Consider the following 6940-nt stretch of genomic DNA (forward strand, 5'->3'; position numbering starts at 1 on the left):
GCGCTTCAGCTGAGATTAAGGCACAATCCAATTTGCCGTTGCCTTTCATCCCGCACAGTTACGTAGTTTGATGCAATGTCAGTATAAAAGCATAGCACGTGAAAACGGGGCAGTTGTACAACCACCAGGCACCGCTTAACACCGGCCGGCACTGCCCCCGGCGAGCGGGCTCCCTTCCGTGTCATCTCCTAACGCCAGGCCAGAACGATTAGCACAGAGCCAACGAAACCCCCGTCGCTGCTGAGCGGCGGAGGGGTTCGGTGCACTTTAATCCTTGACTTCGCACCTCTGATACACTCAGATCTCCTCCGGGCTGGCAGGGCTTACTGATGGAGGGGCCCTTGAGAATCCCTGCAAAGCTGCTTCGCCAGTCACCTTGTCATTTTTGTTCTTTTTTTAAAGCACCACATCAGTTGCAGAACCTACAGCAATATCTGCAAGGTTTCGTGCTGCTGAGGGCCGGGCCAGGAGTGATCTGGGATTATTGATGTTATTTCTGTGTGCAGGTTTTGCCCTTGTTGCTAACCTTAGACGCTCACATCCGTAGGTCGGAGCTGCCCTGCTCTGTGCTTGCACAGCAGCTGGTGCAATCTTTGGGACCCGTGGTGCTTTATATTGCAAAGATAACAAATTGCTGAGGGTTTAAGTAGTAGAATAGGGTTTAGAATAACTATAAATAGCAATGCCTGGGCTTTTAAATATAACTCTGTGATGACAAAGACAATAATGGTTGTATTTATTTTTTAAAACCTAAAGAAAACCACTTGACCTTTCTATTCTTAAAGAATTCAGGTACAGATGAAAGAATCATAAAACCGTAATAAAGCACAACCTCAATTTTTACATTCAGTGGAAGGTGTCGTAACACCAAGGATCACTGTTTTACTGGCGCCATGCTGCAGCGCCCTCCGGCAGGCGGCTTTCCTACAAATGAAGGGGAACAAAAAAGCAGCTTAGTATCGTTGAGGGATGTAAACCTCCACATTACATTAAGTTTGCTCTTTTTGGCAGCTGCTTGAAACAGGCATTTCATAGAATGCCTACAGAAAACCACAACTTCTATTTTCACAGGCTAGAGATAGCAGAGAAGGAAGGGAAGGCATAAATTCCTTCTGTTCCTTGGAGGCCAAAGCAGAGATAAAACCTTCCCAAAAACTGGAACCAATATTGAAGAAGAACACAAGTACTAGAGAAATGCAACTTTTTTTTTTTTTTTTTCCAGACGGACACCTCTGTACTTGCCAGCCACTCGAGATTCACTACAAACAGGATGAGTGTATTTAAGACAATTTCATGGATGCTGGCCCACAGACCTGCTCTGGGCTCAGCTTTGCATCCAACAGCATTTGTCCCATTTCAGCGACACACGGTGGTCAACGAACACCCGTCACTCCACCCCAACACGCAGGTTGGTACCGAGGCCCGCTGCCTGTACCGTTCAGAGCAGGGAAGCGTCACAAATGTGTTGAGGTGAACTCCAGCATCGCGCAGCAACGTGGAGCTGTGCCCCAGAGGTGCTTCCCGTAAGTGCTATCCTTTAGCCTGCAGCCACACACTTACACAGGGCTGTACGAGCACCGTCTCGCCCTGGCTGCTACATCAGAGCCTTCTGCAGCATTTCCAGCTTTAGACAGAAAAAAAAAGGATTGCTTCATGCCCTGAGACTGCAGCAGGGTTTTAGAAATACTGGTATTTTCTCCTCCGTTTACAGTGAAGCAAACAACAAGAGGCAAAGCAGTTGCCGGAGTAGGACTGCCAACCTTACATGAAAACGTGAACTGCTTTTGGGCAGGGCAGGGCAGGGCGGCTGAGGAAAGGGGTGGTGACGTGCAGCAGCCCCTTGGTGTTTGATCTCAATTTTTTTTTTAAATTCCACTTAATTCTTTATTCTTCTGCAATACAATGTTTGATGGTAAGACAAGAAATAGCTTCTGCAATACAATGTTTGACAGTAGGACAAGAAATAGCCTTATAAAACAGCAAACAGGGTTGTGAAGAATGCCAATGCTGTACTTATTTATTAAGCAAATACAAGGTTTGCTTAAAAGCCACAACAATGTAACAGAAGCTGAATCTACCAGCTTTTGGAGCTGAGGCTGAAAGATGTGGACCTGTGATCCAACTGTCCAGACATTCTGGACACTCCTGTCTTCTCCCCCCTCTGGAGTTTAGGATCCGATAAAAGAAATTCTCTTTGAATACCCATCAGCAGAACACAGTATCATATTTCCATTTTAAATCTACTGAAGAAAATGCAAGATTTATACCCCCAGAGCTAGACTGATCTGTGGCTGTAAGGAAAGCAACAGACGGGGGCAGGTATCACATCTTTTATTAGACCTACTGCTGTCATGGAAGCTGGGTGATGTGGTGGCATTGTTTAATTTGGGTTTTTCAAGTTCTGCTGCACATTTTCCATTTCAGGTTGCAAATTCTGGTAACTATTGCGCTGTAATGACAGTGTTGCTATAGAGCTGCAATAATCAGGCACTGGAAGACAAAGTTTGTAGGTAGAGGATTGTCTAAAAAAAGACGTTAACTCTGCCTACAACTTCTACTGTAGACTGCAAAACGCAGTTCCAAAGGCTCTCTGCCACTGCAACCCGAGTTACAGACCTTCGCAAGAGGGAATAACATCTTGTATGCACTAACAGAGCATAGGAGGAATCATTCTTTTATTATTGACACCTCTGGATTTTCAGGAGGTGCTCACAAAATTAACACTCAAAATGTAATTCACAAGTATCACCTTCACTGCTTGGTTTCAACATCAAGGTTTAACATCAAGGCAGCCTGTACAGAATTTTTGTCTTTGCTCTTCCAAGTCAGCTCTAAGGAAAAAAGTTAGTAATTGTAAAGTAAAAATTTACTTTTTAAATAAACAGTAACTACAAAAGTTTCATTTTCAGTTAAAATAAAAAATAAGGGATATATAATAAACATAGACCTCCAAAATATCACAAAGCAGAAAAAAAAAAGGCTCTTTAAAACCAGAGTAAGAGCCATCCTCCCTGCACACATGGCTCTTCAAATTCCTCGCAGGCCACCCTCGACAGCCGCTGGGGTCGATACCACTCGCACCCAGGGAAAAGGGGGAAGTGAGATGCGCTAATCCACATCTCTAAGTGCGAATAAAATTAAATCCTTTAAAATACTGCATATAAAGTGAAGTGCCACATACCAGATTACAACAAAACGATCTTTCAGCTGAGCTGGTTAGCACAACGCTGTTCATCAAACCGCTGAGCGTGTAAAGAACTTTGTCACAGCTTTAGAAGATTCAAGTTGCGTATTTATGGACAAAGGGGGTTTTCTATAGAAAGCAGCCTTTTTTAAAAAAAAAACAACTGTTCCCATATACACAATCTCTAAAGATGCTGAAGAGCACAATTTAACACTGAGCAGAATAAAAACTCTGCATTTTCTTCTCTGAAGATAGTAGCTTGCGCATTTTAAAGAAGAAACCTGATTTTTCATGGTAATACTTTGGACTACTCTTGTGAAACCTGCTACAACAGACTAAGTAACACAGACACGACACTGTATGAGAGACACCGTGACATCTGTCATCGGGCAAAGCACAGACAGATTTTAGCGTGCACCACGCCTTACAGGGAAAGTTACTTTGGAAACAGTTCTGTACCAAACTCGACAACTAATAGGGAATCTGAACTATGATTTCGTTTCTGCATCTAAAATCACGGTCAAAGTTCAGCTCTGCAGCTAGATGCTTCACCGCCCCACGTCAGAGGGGTGCAAGCCCAGACACTTTGTCCAAGCTTAGAAGGCAGATGCGGACACAACAGATGTCTGGTTCTATTTACGCCTCCAAAAGCCCAGCTCCCGCAAAGGCCAGACCGATCCAGGAGGCAGATGCTTTTCTGCCTTCAGTCGGCAGCAATGAAACGGTAAGATCACACATTTCAAGTACACGGTTCAGATCCCTTTATCATAAGCAGAAAAAAAAAAGTCTTAAAATAAACCCTAAGGGAACTCAAGGGAATACAAGATACAGTACAATCGCCGTTCTCTGAAAGGGGCTCCGATCCCCACCGCCCTCTTCCCAGGAAAACGTCGCTCATCCACAGGCAATTTCAGATGCCTTTCTGGCTTATGCCGTCCGTCATGAAGCGAGGATGCAGGCTTAGCAGTTAAGGCATCAAGTATATACATAGATGATACCAGCTATTAATTCACAGAGTGCCTTAACATAAACAATTGCTCAGACTGAGCCGAGAGCAGTTGGCCACCAAACTGAACAGAAACAAGAGGCGTGCGTGGGGGGAGGTGAAGCGTTTAAGATATGCAGCCATCTGTAGCACTTGCCTAGGACTGACGATACTTACTTTTAATAACGAGCCAGATCGGAAATCTCCGTTCACACACAGATACTGAAGTACAGCTATGTTAGAATCCTGCATCTGCAGCAGGGTATGAGGTAAGCGCCCTTGCCCTCCCCATCAGAAACCCCAGACTGCAGGGGAGGAGTTGAAGAAACAAAGGAAGAAACCACGCAGAAGTAAGCGCGAGCATTGCTCCCAACGCCCAGTCCCCAGCTCTGGCAGCTGAGGTGACATCTCAGAAGTTCCAGCTGAAAGAGGTCCCTGGTCAAGCCAGCTAGAATCGCGTTTTAGATTTAACTGAAGCTTTCTGCGTCCACGCAGCTGACTGACGCCTCTTCACTTACTTTTGTTTCATCGCTGGTGTGGGAACCAGAGACAGAACCTACAAGGACGCTTTTCCTCCAGAGGGCGCGATGAAGGTAAGGCCGGCGAAGCACGTGAGAGGGATCTCCATTCTAAGACACGCTTGGGGAAGCTGAGGGAGGTACGTCTTCCCTTGCCGTGGTCTATCCTGGTGCTGTCTTCTAGAAGAAGTTACAAGATTAGAACAGCGCTGCTGTGGGACTGGGACAGTTAAGGGTCACACGAGAATCCCAAGCAAAGCTCAGTATTTTGCAGTATTTGTTTTAGAGGTTAACACACAGAGGCCTAATATAAATGTTTTATTTAAAGTAAAAAGTGTGCACAAATAAAGGGAATGATTACACAACAACGTTCAAGACCATATTCCATATGAAACAGGAAAATACTAGTGACAATATTAACTAGCAGAGCACCCATAAGAATCCAACTCGCATACAAAGAGGAGGTCGCTCCACATAAATACATCGTGCTTCTGATGCAGACACTTTCTCCAAAAAACAAAGCCTACTGCACTGGACTGTTTACACCCAATGTCCCTTCTGAATATTTATGACAGTTGCTATATGCTAAACAAGGGAAAATAACTGTTATTATCATGGCACTTGGGAGAAAATGAAAGTTTAAAAATGGATTTACAGTCATTTAAGATGTTTGTCACTTAGCAACATTCTTAATGGTTAGACATGTAAATAGAAAAAGTATCTTTTCTGTGACATTATCTATAAAAAAAATTAAACTTCTGCTTTAAGCACAAAAGACAGTGTTTTGCCCCATTACTCTTCTGTGATGAATAGCAGAAATGCCCTTCCTTACATAAAGCCATTTTACTTAATACCCCATAGGAAATTAAGCCACTGTAGAGACAAGGCTTTTCTTGTTTGCTTTAAATAACTTCCAGGTTTACTATCAGTTAAGTCCTGGTGTCTAAGCTAGTCATGCAGGTGTAGAAGTCAGAGACTAAACAATTAATCACTAAATTAATCAATAAATCAAATTTTAAAACTGCATGTAAGCAGTTGTCTTGACATGAACCAAATGTGCTGAAGTTACCAGCTGCTCTTTAAAAGCAGGTTTACTCCGATATTTTACATTTGAAAATACATAACGTGAATTTAAGGGAACATGTTTTTTAACAGTGCGGAGGTTCAACGCTTCCCTGAAACTGAGGCCCCTCCAATCACTTCGCAGTTCTGAAAACTCAGCCCAATACTTAAGAGTTTCCTATTCACATTGTAAAGAAAAACATGAACTAAATACCATTCCATGACGCTGGTGGGTATTTGTGCAACCTCTCTCCTTGAGGCCAACATGTCAGTGAAAAAACACCCCCAGAAGATGTGTGCTATGAACTTACAGTGTCGCCACACGAGGCTTTTCAAGGACAGACACTGACCAAGCAGACGGCTTATTAAAAGCTTCAGGTAAGGTTTGCTAACTTGTGCTTACAGTCACTTCGATCTGCTTTCAGGAACGCTTAGCTTGCCTTACAGCTCCTCCTTACAACACAACACAGATTCTTTTCTTCCATGTCTCAATCCCTTTTCCCCAAAATAGTAATAATAATAAAAAAAAAAGTGGTACATTTGGCATTTCTTCAGCCTAAGACATTCAGAACTATTCCTTAAACATTAAAAATAAGAATTAACTGTGCTGTATATTACACTGCTTACCAACATGAAATGTAAGAATCACACCTCCCAGAAGTCCCAGTTTGAGCCGTTCTTTCACTCTATTCCAATTGCTCTACTATAAACTTTGAGTCTACCACCAACATGTAAGGTTTGACTGTCATTACAGATCACCATCTATAAGGGGAGAGGTTAAGGGAGTCATTGTGGCCAGCACCTATTGTTTCCTAGATGGGCTTTTTCCACTGGCAGAGTCGACTGCATTTCCAACAGTATGGCAGTAAGAACAAAAAAGAGGAAAGGAATGCCCTTTTCTAGGCCATAGCTGTACCGTACGCAGTTCTGACACAGTTAAGACAGCAAGTGTTAGCGCAATAAATAACAGGATGAGGTTCTACATCTGTCAATATCAGCTGCCCGTTACTACTAAATTACACTCCACAGATTTTAACTTTTTAAAGTATGAACTGAATTCCGTTTATTGAAACGGACACTTCATACCACGTACAGCCCTCGCTGAAAGGGCCAGGCTCAGAAAGGCACTCTCTGCGTATCAGTGTACAATTCCTGGTGTATGATTTTGGAGCAAAGCCTATTGATTCTAAC

Source organism: Leptosomus discolor, chromosome 7 (genome assembly GCF_034619465.1).
Source record: "Leptosomus discolor isolate bLepDis1 chromosome 7, bLepDis1.hap2, whole genome shotgun sequence".
NCBI lineage: Eukaryota > Metazoa > Chordata > Aves > Leptosomiformes > Leptosomidae > Leptosomus > Leptosomus discolor.